This window comes from Rattus rattus, chromosome 10 (assembly GCF_011064425.1).
Source record: "Rattus rattus isolate New Zealand chromosome 10, Rrattus_CSIRO_v1, whole genome shotgun sequence".
In the NCBI taxonomy this organism is placed as follows: Eukaryota; Metazoa; Chordata; class Mammalia; order Rodentia; family Muridae; genus Rattus; species Rattus rattus.
In genome coordinates this window covers 52,060,170-52,074,897 of record NC_046163.1, presented here as the reverse complement: position 1 = coordinate 52,074,897, position 14,728 = coordinate 52,060,170, and the positions used below count along the sequence as shown (strand labels likewise).

General features: G+C 40.4%; 1 long non-coding RNA gene across 1 annotated transcript; it reads left to right on the top strand.

Annotated features, from left to right (window-relative positions):
- Positions 1–517: 517 nt before the first annotated feature.
- Positions 518–2,655, top strand: LOC116910870. The gene is made up of 3 exons (XR_004389287.1): positions 518–1,000; positions 2,116–2,171; positions 2,347–2,655. It is a non-coding gene; the product is annotated as an uncharacterized LOC116910870 (long non-coding RNA).
- Positions 2,656–14,728: the final 12,073 nt, after the last annotated feature.

Genomic DNA, 14,728 nt, shown 5'->3' with positions numbered 1-14,728 from the left:
ACCTAAGGCCCACTCGCCAACATGAAACCCATACCCTTCACACTGAGTGTGTGACAAAGGACCAGAGTCTAGCTAGCCGAGAAACCTGGGGTAAAGCCAAATACTACTGATTTCAAAAAGAAGTAATAATAACTCCTAGTGATACTGTGCTCTCTCACAGATCAATGCCTTATTCAGCTGTCGTCAGGGAAGCTTCTTCTTGCAGAAGAAAGGAAGAGATTCAGAGACCCTCAGCCAGACATTATGCAGACAAGCAGACCTTGGAACACACAGTTCTAAATTGGATGTCTCCATCAAATCCCTCCCCACAAAGCTCAAGGACCCCATAGGAGAGAAGGCAGAAGAGTGTAAGAACCAGAGTGGGTGGAAAACAGTAGAAGAACAAGTCCCTATAAGTTTCTAGAATAAGGATTAATTAGATTATTGATACATTATGTTCGAGTTTTGATATTTAACCAAATGCATATTTTAATAGAAAAATAACGTTATCTCTTTAATTCCTTTTCCAGGGCTTGATCCCTTATCCTGTACACTGTTCTATGGTTGAGTACAAAGCCACTTAGGAACAGGATGGAGATGATATAGTATTAGAGATCTTTTTCTTCACCCAGTTCCTGAGCCTTGACTAACAAGCATCTTATCCTGAAGCAAAGCATGTACCAAGCTCAGGCAGGAGAAAGCTAATTTTTTATAGCAATCCCCAAAGCATGGAAAAACAAACAGATTTCTTGGTGTAGTAATGCACAAAAACTGTGCTAAGAGGCAGTCACTCTTGGCAGCATAAAAGGCCTGGTTGTCTGTAGATGTTTGACCCTGAGGCCATATCATGAAGCTTCTCTTTTGTTGTTTTGTTTTATCTCTGCTAAAATTTATTGAATTTTCCTTTCAAGCCACAAAATCAGAACCTACTTATTGTAACAATAAAAAACAAAACCATCACTAGAAAATAAAGAAAAAACCAACAATGCCCCTCTTCCTTGCATTCCCTGGGCAATCAGAGGTAACAGTTTGCCCTGCGTACTGTTACCTTTTTCCCATAAATTGGCTACGATTGCTTGTTACCTAGACTCTCCAACACACATTACTTTTCAATGTGTGTCTTTCTCACTTAAAACGTATTACAGCTGTCACTTCAGATTAATAAAAGTAGATAAAATGCATTGTTTTGTATAGCTGTGTGATATTTTGTAATGTGGATAGACAATAATCATTCTCTTGCTATTTCCAAAATTTATGATTATACACCTAGCTCAGAATCAGTGGGCATATTCCTTTAGCAAAACATCACATAATTACCATGCACAGGGCTCTGGGCTTGACACCACATATGAGATAGAAAACAGCAGAAGATAGCTAGATAGCTAGCTAGCTAGCTAGCTAGATAGATAGATAGATAGATAGATAGATAGATAGATAGATAGATAGATAGATGAAGCAATAATTTAAATTTTTATTTTGTATAAATTAAAAACATTTTTAGCCTTTTGTTCACAATTGTACCACCATGGAACAATGTAGATACATAATATAAATTTATCAAAACTTACAGCATATAAAACAAAGAGGAATATTAGTAAGGGCTCCCATTCCCCCCATGTTTTCAGTGTGGTTAAATAATTCTAAACTTTCAGAAAAGCATTTCAATACATCTTTGGCATATGTGTCCCTATTAGCCATGTTGAACATTTTTCACGTGTTTTAGAAACTTGGTTATTCTTTTTTCTCCACGGATTTGCTTTAAAAGACAGCAAAATAGTGTGAATATCTTAATTTTCTTTCAATTATTTCTTTTTAGTTAGATTAATAAACATTTTTATTTAGAGTAGTTTAATATCCAAGTTGAGAAGAAAGGCCAATGTTAGCACATATTCTACCCCTCCCCAGTACATGCCTCCTCATTGGGAATACAGACATCGGTCTGCACACTTTACAATCTGTAAACCAACACTGACACATGAATACCGTCTTCTACCAGTCTGCACATCAGTACTCTGCTTTGCATTGTTCATGTGTTTCGACAATTTTATAATCTGCATGTATCACAGCACCATATGAAATGATTTCACTGTCCCCTAAAATCACCTCTGATCCACCTATTTATTCTTCCCTCCTCAGTAACCACCACAGCTATTTCTGAAATATATCAAAGCCTTCCACACAGCCTTGGAAGAGTAAGTGAGATCCTTTCCAAAACAGGAAGATGAATGGGGTAGAAGTGGCTCCCAGTGGCCGCAGCGGAACTCTGGGCAGATTGTCATTGACAGAAACAAGATGAGTGACACATCCCATGTGGCATACCGCCAGATGTCAAAACCGTTTTTGTTTTTTTTCCTTTTTATTTTTCAGGAAAAGGAGAAATAGAAGTTGGAAGTCTTCATTCATCTTGAATGGCGGAATGCTCACGCTACAAATTCTGAGGCACAGAGAAAATGCAAATCCTCTATTTTGACCATAATTACTCTGCCTGACAAAAGAACTTCCTACTCCATGGTCAGGATGACTGAATGTACTCTATAGCATAGTCTTCATCCTATTTGGTAATCCTCACCCATATCTGTTGTCAGGATATCCCCTGGATGACAGTGATACATCAGAGATGATATAAAGAGGATCCCAAATCCATGTGTACTCACTAGCCCCCAAGTAAACCAAACTGATTGGCCAGAAAGCCTCAGGTATCTGTCTCTGTCTCCTTAGAACTGGGATTATAAGCATATACCACTGCTCATGGATTTTTTTCGTGGGTTTTGTGTATCTATCTCAGGTCCTCATGCTTGCATTGCAAGCACGTCGCTGCACTCTCTCCCTCACCCTGACTGTAGCATCTTTGTTTTGAGTCAATACCGTCTGCTGCCCATGCATTTACTGTGAACTGTACTCCTCAAATTTCTCTGCTATAGAGACAAGCTGAAAGGGTGACAATTCAGAATCATCTGTGCATTCTAAGATAAACAGCCCTGAATGACAACTGTGGAGCTGGCCACAACTCGGGTGGTTTCAGCAATGCCACACTAGTGGAGAAGTCAAAGAAATTAGTGGAGAAGTCAAAGAAACTATTGGCTCACATTGAAGTCCCTGCCAGGTCATGGGCAGAAAAATCACAACAAACTTTTATATTTCGTGTGCTATGAGTAGCATGCAGAGCCCTTCCACAAAATGACCTAACACATTAGCTCTCTGTGATAAAATGACAGGGGCCTCTCTAAGCCTGGAATGATAATCAGGATTTTCCATGCAATATGGTCAAGAGAGGGCACTGAGGCTTCTTACTGCTGTAAACTGCTCTAACTCATAGGTCTGATATGCCAACTGTCACCAACTCCAGTTTCCTCTCACCAGAGAGGTAGAAACAACATTGATCACGTCCTCCAATACTTCAATGTCAAGCTTCTATCCATTAAATGACAGTCCAGAAAGTCAGCTCCCACCACCCCACCTGACAAGTTCAGAGTGGAAAGAGGAGGAAAAGAAAAAAGTGTACACAGCGTTGAGTATTCAGGTAGTACAATGACGCACCTTTGTATGTAGCAGTTTCCCATCAAACACACGCACGCACACGCACACACACACACACACACACACACACACACACACACACTAAAATTAATGGAGAATGTTCAAAAACATCCAGTACTCTTGTGTGAGCTGGATGAAATGTCAAAGCTTTAAGGGCTACTCCAGGAAGAACACAGTGCAGCAGATAAATGATCTAATGGAAATATTGAGAGCCTACTAAAGTCATGAAGCTCTAAGGTGATTAATGAGCTCTAAGGTTATTAATGAGGTGATAATGAGCAATCTAGAATGTGTAGCATCTGACTGGTCTATGTGACACTGTATTAGTCAGGGTTCTCTAGAGTCACAGAATTTAAGGAATGTTTCTCTATATTGATGGAATTGGTTGTGATGACTCACAGTTTGTAGTCCAACTAACCCAACAATGATCAGCTGTGGATGGGAAGTTCAAGAATCTAAGAGTTGCTCAGTCCCACAAGGCTAGTTGTTTCGGCTGCTCTTCTGTAGAAGTAGATTCCAACAGACGTGCTGGCAAGTAAATGCAAGCAGGTAAAGAAGAATGAATCTTTCTTTTCCCAGTGTCCTCATGTAGGTCTCCAGCAGAAGGTGTGGCCCAGATTAAAGGTGTGTACCACCACACCTGCATCTGGGACTTGATTTGTCCCAGGCTGATCTCAAACTCAGAGATCTCCTCAACTCAATATCCTGAGATTAAAGTCATGTACTACCGTGCCTGGGCCTAAGCTTTTCATGGCCATTGTGCCTCAAGAACTCTATGCCAAGATCCAGGTCAGAAACTTATGTCTTCCAGTCTCAAGATCTGGATCACAGGTGAGCCCTCCAATTCTGGACAGTAGTTCATTCCAGACATAGTCAAGTTGACAACCTGGAATAGCCAATAAAAACACTAAGGAAATAATCAAATACTGGCTGCCTTATTTACATTTCTATTGCTATGATAAAATGCCATGACCAAGGGCAAAGAAGAGAAAAGAGTTTATTTCAGTTTACCAACCCATATCTTACTCCCAGGAAGTCAGAGTAGGAACTCAAGGCAGAAATTCAAGGCAGGATCCCAGAGGCAGGAATTGAAGCAGAAGCCATATGGGAGTGATGCTTACTGACTTGCTCCTGTTGGATTGCCCAGCCTGCTTTCTTATACACCCCAGGACCATCTGCACAGTAAAGACACTGCCTGTGATGTGCTGAGTTCTTCCATATTCATTGCTAATTTAGAATATGCAGAGCCTTGTATGGTCTGCAGAAGCCAGGCAGATAGTAGAGTGCTATTATTAAGAAAGGCAGGTGTGGTAGAACACAAGTGATGTGAAAGAGCATGGAGGGAGCACTGTATTGGGAAAATTTAATTAGGGCTTGGAGTCAGGGAAGAATGGACAGGAGAAAGTGAGAGGAATATATATATATATATATATATATATGTATGTATATATATATATGTATATGTATATGTGTCTATATATACACATTTATATATATGTATATGTATATATAGAGAGCAAGAGAGAGAGCAATCTGCTATTTATATACACAAATACACATACCACAAACACCACACACATATACATACATATATACGCAATCTGCTATTTTGTGAGTTGAAAAATAATTTTTAAACCATGGATGTAGAGATCCTGCAAGTTCTACCCCTGGAAGTCATAGGCTATTAAATGAAAATCCCAGTGTTAGGTGCGGAATACCTTCCTACAAGTTGCTTGTCAGAGAGGCCCCAAGGACCCACAAAACAACACAGGTTGTTGTGATTTCTCTTAGTTGCCCACCAGGACCAGATGATAAGACTCCATTGCTAAATACATCGCTACATACTTGGTTGCAGATTATGAGCTGAACTGGAAGTTCTCTCCCTGATGTATACTGTTTATAGTGTTGGAAGGTGCTACCCTGCGGTTGGGAGAGAGAAGGAATCATTGGTCCTTCCCAGCTATGGAGCCCATGAGCTAGGATAATGACCTGGCGGGCTGGACTTGTTACTGGTACAACCACGGTGTGATTATTGTTGGGGTAACCAACCGAAATCAACCATTCTAACTGAATTTGAAACCTGTTCCACAAATGGGAATTTCTGTAATTCTGGTCTACAACTTATGGCTAGTTATGGTGGTTGAAATAGGAATGGCCCCCATAGTCTTGTAGATTTGAATGCTTAATAAGCACTATTTGAATAGGACTAGGAGGCATGACTTTGTTGAAGTAGGTGTGGCCTTGTTGGAGAAACTGTGTTGCTGGGGGAGTAGTGGGGGAGGGGGGCTGGACTTTAAGGTTTCAGAAGCTCAAGCTAAGCCCAGTGTCTCTCTCTTCCTTCTGCCTGTGGAGATTGTCATACAGAACTTTTAGCTACTGGTCCACCACCAAATCTGCCTGAATGCCACCATGCTCCCTGGAAGTCATAGGCTATTAAATGAAAATCCCAGTGTTAGGTGCGGAATACCTTCCTACAAGTTGCTTGTCAGAGAGGCCCCAAGGACCCACAAAACAACACAGGTTGTTGTGATTTCTCTTAGTTGCCCACCAGGACCAGATGATAAGACTCCATTGCTAAATACATCGCTACATACTTGGTTGCAGATTATGAGCTGAACTGGAAGTTCTCTCCCTGATGTATACTAAACCTCTTAAATGGTAAGCGATCACCAATGAAATGCTTTCCTTTATAAGAGTGGCCATGGTCATGATGTCTTTTCACAGCAATAGAACACTAAGACACATAAAGAGATCATAGCTTTAGATCCGAATCTACCACTGTTGTTTGCTTAGAGTAATACGTTGTCAATCTATCCTCTAAATATATATATATTAAATATACATATATATATTATTTCAGCTTTCAACCTTCATGATAAAAGCTTTATGTCATATGTGGCCAATAATATAGAGACCTACAGATAGTCATAATGCTGAGAATAAGTGACCATTGAGATCTCAGTCCTAAACAGAACATCTACATCACTTCCCTGACCCCATGCCGCCCATCAAGGCTCAGGAAACATCACAGAAGAAGGTGTGGGAAGAGTATAAGAGCCAGACATTGGAGGGAAATCTTTCAAAACACGGTCTTCTGGGTATGCCTGTTCTATTGCACTCATAAACTCATTACAGCTGTGGTTATCTACAGGATAAATTTACAACATCTCACCATGGTTGATAGACAGGTTAATGAAGTTCCACCCTCTATGGGATTGTAGGAAGTTAGTGGCTACCAGGGAAGAAGAATTTTCCACAGTAGTATAGCCACATGGTCACTTGCCCATACTCTAGTAAACAATCCCTCTTCATGCTAATTTGTACAGCCATAATGAAACTCAGTGGCTCACATGCATACAAAAAGATATCAAAGCAAGAGAGGGGATATGGGGTTTAAGCAGGACAGGGAGGAATGTAAGAGGAGGAATGTAATAAAAATTATCAAAATGTATTATATGCATATATGAAACAGTCAAAGAATTTTAAAACATAAAAAAATGACTAGGTATGAAAGCAAATATTCACAGAACCCACTTTCCCTTGGATACTTTAGGCAGGCCAGGTCGTGGCTGCACTGTGCTGCACCTCTCAGGAAATGATGGTTCCTGCAGCACTCTGTCTCTGCAGAAGCCTCTCTTCCAACGCTCTCCCAGAACAGAGCATCTTCCTCCCGCGGATCATCAGGACCTCTGTTCCCTGGATTCCCCAGAGCCCTTTCCAGGAACAGGAGAAGCTCCCGTGAAACTTGATGCTTTCAGAGTTTCTTTTCTCTCAGAAACTTTGCAGACTTCTTGCTAGCATTTTACACGAGGGCCATCAGTTTGCTCCGTACTCCAGGGGTTCAGGCTCCTAAAGCCTGAGTGAGGGAGGGTCCTTCATCTACCTCATCCGAAGCAGTGAGATATTCCTGCCATGGTAAGCCCCAAAGCTTTCAGTCCGGGAACCTCCTCTGCACCTGCTATGTCTCTATGCTGCAGACAACCAAGCAGGAACTGTCCTTCACAGTCAATATAAAAAGTCGGGACCCCTAAAGCTCTTTCCGTAATCATTTTCATGATAAAAAGATCACCAGTCTGTCCTCAGCTCAGTCAACATTCATCTTCCAGCGATGCAAATACCATAAACTGCAATATGAGGCGTGAAAGTCCTTGCCTTCAAATCAGATAAATGTCAGGAAGGGCCTATAACTGAAGAAATATAATAATATAAACAAATAAAATTAATAGATGATAACATGAAAAGATAAAAAAATTACAAATAACACAGATGTTGGCAATGATGTGAATGAACAAGACGGAACCTTCATACATTGCCAATGGGGATGTAAACTAATCCAGATGCAATGGAAATCAGAAGGGGGGTTTGTCAAAAAGGGAAGGGAAGGGAAGGGAAGGGAAGAAGATAAATTTATTGTACAATCCAACCATATCAGTCTAAGCTACCGACTTAAGGGACTCTGTTAAATCATAGATATACTTTCACAAGAATTGTGGTGGCACTCCACTCACAATAGCTAATTTATGGAACCAACATAACAGTCAAACAACCAAAAACATACACAAAGACAATATTCTTTTTGTGTCTGTGTGTAAAAGTTTTCTAGTCATAAAGAAAAATAATGCGATCAGAGATGATCACAGTAAATGAACTGAGTCTGTTTTAAACAAATATTAGATGTTTTCTCTCATTTGTGGTTCCTAGGATTTTATATAGACACATAAAACTATGTACATACATATGTATGTATGTATGTATGTATGTACGTATATATGTACGTATGTATGTATGACATAAAAGTAGAAAAGAAAATGTCTACAGGAACAAGGAGACTGAGAGAAATGAAGGCAAAGGTGGAGTGATATGGCCCAGCATAAAGCACATACTCAGTGAGTTGTGTTTTGTTTTCGTTTTCTTTTAAATAAACCCAAACCATTAAACTATTCCCTGGGCTCTTGCCCTGCTCTCACCTCTCTGTGATTTCATCCTTCAACTTGAAGACATCACATCACTTGCCACAATAGGGCTTGCTTTCGCTCTCCTTATTTCTTAGAAATTTAGGCCACTCCTCCTCATATCCTCTCTGTTCAGTCACTTTGGATCTTAAATGAAGATTTTTGTAGTAGTAAAAATTAAATGTGAACGTGGATTCCTCGATTCTGTTTCTGCTTCAGTATCCTCCGAGTGCGGCTGGGCGGAGCTCGTTCTCTTTTGTCAAGTTAGCTTTAAAGTAATCAAACTTTCCGTCGATTGATCCTGTTAAAAAAAATAAGTTAAATCAAAAACAACGACTTTAGGCAAATGGTTGGAACTGGAAAATATCATCCTCCAATCACAGAAAGACATACATGGTATCACTCACTGTTCTATTAGCCCAAATGCTTGAATTACCCTTGATGCCTAGAACAAATGAAACTCAAGACGGATGATCAAAATGTGAATGCTTCACTCCTTCTTTAAAAGGGGAACAAGAATACCCTTGGCAGGGAAGAGAGAGGCAAAGATTAAAACAGAGACTGAAGGAACACCCATTCAGAGCCTGCCCCACATGTGGCCCATACATATACAGCCACCCAATTAAACAAGATGGATGAAGCAAAGAAGTGCAGACCGACAGGAGCCGGATGTAGATTCCTGAGAGACACAACCAGAATACAGTACAGAGGCGAATTGAACTGAGAACTTGAAGGAATCAGAGAAAAGAACTGGAAGAGCTTGAGTATATGTACAACAATGCCAAGCAACCAGAGCTTCCAGGGACTAAGCCACTACCTAAAGACTATACATGGACTGACCCTGGACTCTGACCTCATAGGTAGCAATGAATATCCTAGTAAGAGCACCAGTGGAAGGGGAAGCCCTGGGTCCTAAAGACTAACCCCAAACTAGACTGTCGGGGGAGAAGGCGGCAATGGGGGAGGGGGGAGGGAACACCATAAGGAAGGGGGAGGAAGGGATGTTGATTGAAATGTACCTGTTAAAAAAAAAAATTAAAAAAAAAATAAAAAAATCAGATATGAGGTAATTGTTCCTCCCAACCAGGTGGAACTGGCTGAAGTGATGAAGAAATAGCTGTTTGCATTCATGGTTTCTTGGAAAGAATCGAGTCGCCCGGATATTCCAGATCCTGTCAGTGCCTTGGGTTCTGATATACAGTCTTTGTTCATTCTATTCACAGCTGTCCAAGGACAGTTATACTGCTGCTCCCAGAGACTTCTCTTCCTGGACAGTATACTACGTACTTCCTTCCTAGGACCACTGGGGTAATTAGAAGAGGTGCAGATGGCAAGGTAATAAGGCACCTGTCAGCAATCCCAGAGCTGGGGAGGCTGAGGGAAGAGGATTGCTGCAAGTTCAACCTAGAAGGATACAACCAAGAAGGGCAGTCTAGGCTACAGAATGAAGCTTTTTTGTTTCAAAATTAATTAATTAAGGGAGAGGGGGAGGGAGAGAAGAAAGGAAGGGAGAGAAGGGAAGTGAAGGATAAAGGGAAAGAGAAAAGGGGGAGGAGGGAGAAAGAAAGGGAGAGAGAAAGAAGACCAGATTGACCACACAACCTTCATCCTTAAGGGATGTTTTCTGCACTGCCGGAGGAGGCACCCTAGAGTAGTAAAATGTAACTTCTTTTTCAGTGGTTAAAAATAAATTCCCATTTGTTGTGATCTTTATTGTAGACTTGGAAGGATCTAGAATCACCCAGGAGACACACCTCTGAGCATATGTGTGAGTAGTTGTTAGAATGGGCGAACTGAAGTGGGAAGACCCATCCTAAATGTGGGTATCATCTTCCCAAGGGTCAGCATCAGTTCCAGGCTGAACAAAAAGGAAAGAGCAAGCAAACACCAGTGTCCGTCTCTTCTGCTTCTGACTGTGGATGGGATGGATGGGATGGGATGGGATGGGATGGGATGGGATGTGATATGGTGTGATGTGGTGTGGTGTGGTGGGGTGGGGTGGGGTGTGTTATGGTGTGGTAGGGTGGGTCATGGTGTGGTGTGGTGTAGTGTAGTGGGTAAGGCATGGCATGTCATAGTGTGATGTGACCACATGCCTCATGTTCCTACCATCAGGCCTCCACCACCATGATAGGCTATACCCTTGAAATATTAGCCAAAACAAAAAAATCTTCTGCCTATGTGTTTTGTAATAGAAATGCTGAAAGTTTCCATTTTTTTTATTTTGCCAATTACATGTACTTATTCATTAAAAATGCCTTTCTTTTATTTTTGAGGTTATAATATAATTACATTATCTCCCCTTTCCCTTTTCTCCAGAACCTCCTACATACTCCTCCTTGTGTGTGTAACAGCTAATAAATGTATTTTAAAGAAAACTATTACTGTTACTGATTTAGCAAATTAAAAATACATATTATACTATAAAACTTCGAAGGGATAATTTGAAGATAGTTCTTTAGTGTTTCATTCAAAGGACTTTAGAATTACTTTTTTAAATTTACCATATTGACCTCTTTTATAGTCTTTTCCTCAGGCTAATAAAAGCTTAATATCATTCTTTATCCCAAGCATTGGCAAAAAAAAATGTGAAAGGCAAAAAGAAGTTGGTGTGGTCATTCTGGGCTTAAAGGACATGTTTTCATCGTCTAAATTATACACACTTTAGTTTTATATTTTTTAAATATTTATGATTAATTATTTGTGCATATAAGTAGATATGTGCTTATAAGTATCACGCCAGTGAAAACCAGAAGAGGGTGTCAGATGCCCTGGAGCTGGAGTTACAGATGTTTATCAGCCACGCAGTGTGAGTTCGGGTAACCAAACTCAGGTCTTCTGCAAGGGAGGAAGTACTCATAACTGCTGAGCCCCTCTCCAGCCTCTAGAAATAAATTCCTAAAACTTAATGGATAGAAAAGAAACCTTAATGGAAATTAGAAAGACACTTGCATGACAATAAACACAGAACATAGAAAAGTCATTATATGTGGTTCAGCTGTGATTATAAGAAACATTAAAGCCTTAGATACCTATGTTAGGGAAGTAAATTAAAATCAATTAGTTGTGCACTTGTCAACTGGCTCCAATAAGTTATCTGTAAACCTAAGAATATAAAGCAGAAATAGAAACCTAAAGAAATGAGAAAATGATAAATGCAAAGATTTAGACAAGTAAAAAAGACACCAAAACAGAGACCAAGAGAAGCCAAATGTTCTGTAGAAGAACTAATAATATTTAATAAGTTGATAATCAGGTAGAACAAGAATCAAAGCACAAGATCCGTTTTAATGTGTGTTTGCGTGTGACTGGAGGATAGAACTCGAGACCGAAGGAGATCGTGCATGCACGTTGGAGGGAAGCACATGTGGAGGTGATGGACCACTCTGTGGTCTGCTTCTTCCACCTTATGTTTGCTTCAGTGATCAAACTCAGGACTCCAGGCTTGCACAGAGAACACCTTGGCCTGCCGAGTCAGCTTGCCAGCTCCAGAATCTTATAGAGATGAAAAACCAAAATATTCAGATAATTTTTGAGTCAATACTTTAAATTTTAAACCTAAAACAGAGAATTCACAAAACAAACCTAGCAAAACACCAGAAATCTGAGTAATCCTATGTGATAAAGAAATCAAATTATTTCAATACCTACTCTCCCCACCCCCTTACCTGCTCCCCCGACTCCCTTACCTGTACTTTTTACTGTCTGTGACTTCACTTGCTCATGGTTCAAAACATCAGAAAAACAAGTTCCAGCAACAAACAATTCCTAGGTTTTAAACTGAGCACCACTCTGAGCACCGTGATGTAATCCCTTGCTCTCTTACCCAAGCCCACCCATGTCTTGAGCAGCATATCTACACTGTATATGCTACCCCTCACTAGTCACCTACTAGCCATCCAATGAATTGCTGGGGTATTTCCGTAGTTATGCTCATGAGTCTCCTACCGTACTTGATCGTGGCCCCAAAGAAGAGGATTAATGACACCTAGAATGCAGACACAACCCCGAAAGATCCAGAAGATGCTTTCTTTTAACTGAAATGTTAGTACGCTACAATATTTTGACAGAAAGACTACACTCATGTGACTATTATCACAGTACACTATCATTGTTCCATTGATTATTCTTGTTAATCTCTTACTGAGTCTAATTTACAAATTAAGCCTCGTAGTATTATGTGTGTGAAAGAAAAAAGACAGACTTGGGAACTATTGATGGTTTCCCCAGACACCCACTCCCCAGTCTTTAACACACATCATATGGATAACAGGGAAAATAGTATGTGTTAAAATCTGCCTACAAAGGAATCTGTCTACCAGACAACCAACTTGAAAACACCAGCATTATTGTAAACACTTCTTCAGAGAATAAAAATGAAGGAACTTTTCCCAATTTATTTGTTCAGAACATCACCTAACGGCAGATACTGACAAAAAATGCTGCAATGTGGGAGCTGAGTAATGCCTCAACAATTATGTTGTATTTATTCTAGGAATAAAAAAAATGGGGTGAACACTTTAAAATCAATCAACTTAATTCACCACAATTACAGAAATGAAAAGAAAACCATATCATCATCTCAACAGATACAGAAATCTAGCATCCATTCGTAACGATGAAACGGGTATCACTCCAACCCCAGAAGAGAGCTCTGCAAATGCATTGTAGAGCATTGATTTATTCTGCGGTATCATTCTGCGTGTACAAAATATATTTTGGCTTATTCCCTAATTCTCTGCTCCTTGGGGTAATAAAGAGCTGATTAATGGAGAACTTAATAACTGTACACAAAAGCCCTCTGTGAGGGGCAGTCGTTTCACGAGCTCAACAAGGCATTTAAAAATTAACTGAATGTAACAGGCGACTTGAAACACAAGCAACACAAAAAGAAACTCCAGAAAGAAAAGGACAAGATCCTGATAACGATGCAATTCAAATGCCAGTCACATTTGTTTCTCGGAGCTTTGGACAAGGCTTGGTGACATTAAAGCACTTCATTCTAGGGTTCAGAGGTGAACTCTATTGTACTGATTTTAAAATACCAGCACCGGAGATTTATCTTAGATACATGCAAGACACAGAAAAGTAGACAGTTAATTACTTCCACAAAGAGCTAGCTGGCCTTATAAAAGTGAAAAAAGAACTAATTTGGGGGAGGAAAGACCCCAAATGGAAAGGGACGATAAAGGGGGTGAGTATGTACAAAGACTATGAGATACATGTCTCATGTTGTCATGAAGATTTGCTGTGTATGCTAACTGACATTTTTTCAAGAATAAGAATAAAATAGAAGCATTGTTTTGGAACTCATTTCAATAAGAGAGGTATACCCCTTCCCCGGGACAGGTTGGGATGACCCAGTGCAAACCATTCCCGATGTAGTTTTCCTTACCAGGCCTATCTAAGGGCTCAGAGCCCAGCAAGTCCTAAAGAAGGCTTTTAAAGCAAACACCAGCAAGCACTGGGGTAGACAAAGTTTTGGTGGTTTTGGAACCCGTATTTCAACCTCATTGTGTAAGCCGCATTCCCCAGTTCTGGGTCTAATGAGGTCCATTCCATGTCCTTGCACTACGCATCAAAGGAAAGGGGCCCGCAGATAGGAAGTCGGGTACCGCTCAACAGCAAATTAAATTTCTGCAGCTTTCTCCAGCTGTAGAACCAACTTCACCTGGTAATCAATGTACTCTCTAGGGACTAAAACCTCTTCCTGAGCGTGTTTAAGAAGAGAAAGGCAGAAAAATATTTACCCAACAAAATGTCAGGGGAGGAAAACACAGATCGGATCATTTTATTAACTGTTTCTTTCCCCCCTAATATCACGCATCCTCCATGGGAACCCCTGCAAACGCCAAGACCAGAAACCCTGCAGGCATGGATGGCACGGCAACCTGGAAAGGTGCTAAGGGCCTTACCCTTAAAGTGGGAGAATCTATCATTGAGCTCAGATCTTGCAGGGTCTCCATGACTCGGTGAGACGTGCAGGGGATTATAGTGTATCAATAATTTGTGAACGATTTTTTACTTCTCTTCTCAGGTGCCAAGAGTTTGAGATTCTCAAATGTAGGAAGGGATGACCTTTGGCTGACAAATCGATGGTAGTTAATTATTAAAAAGTACCATTACAGCCTGATCCCAACCTTCAGGGGCGTACATTCCAGTAATGAGAAGAGATCCAGAATCATTCGAAAGCATTCGTATCAGAAAACGGCCAGAATGTAGATGGGTATAACTAATAACTCACTGTACCAGGAGCCCAG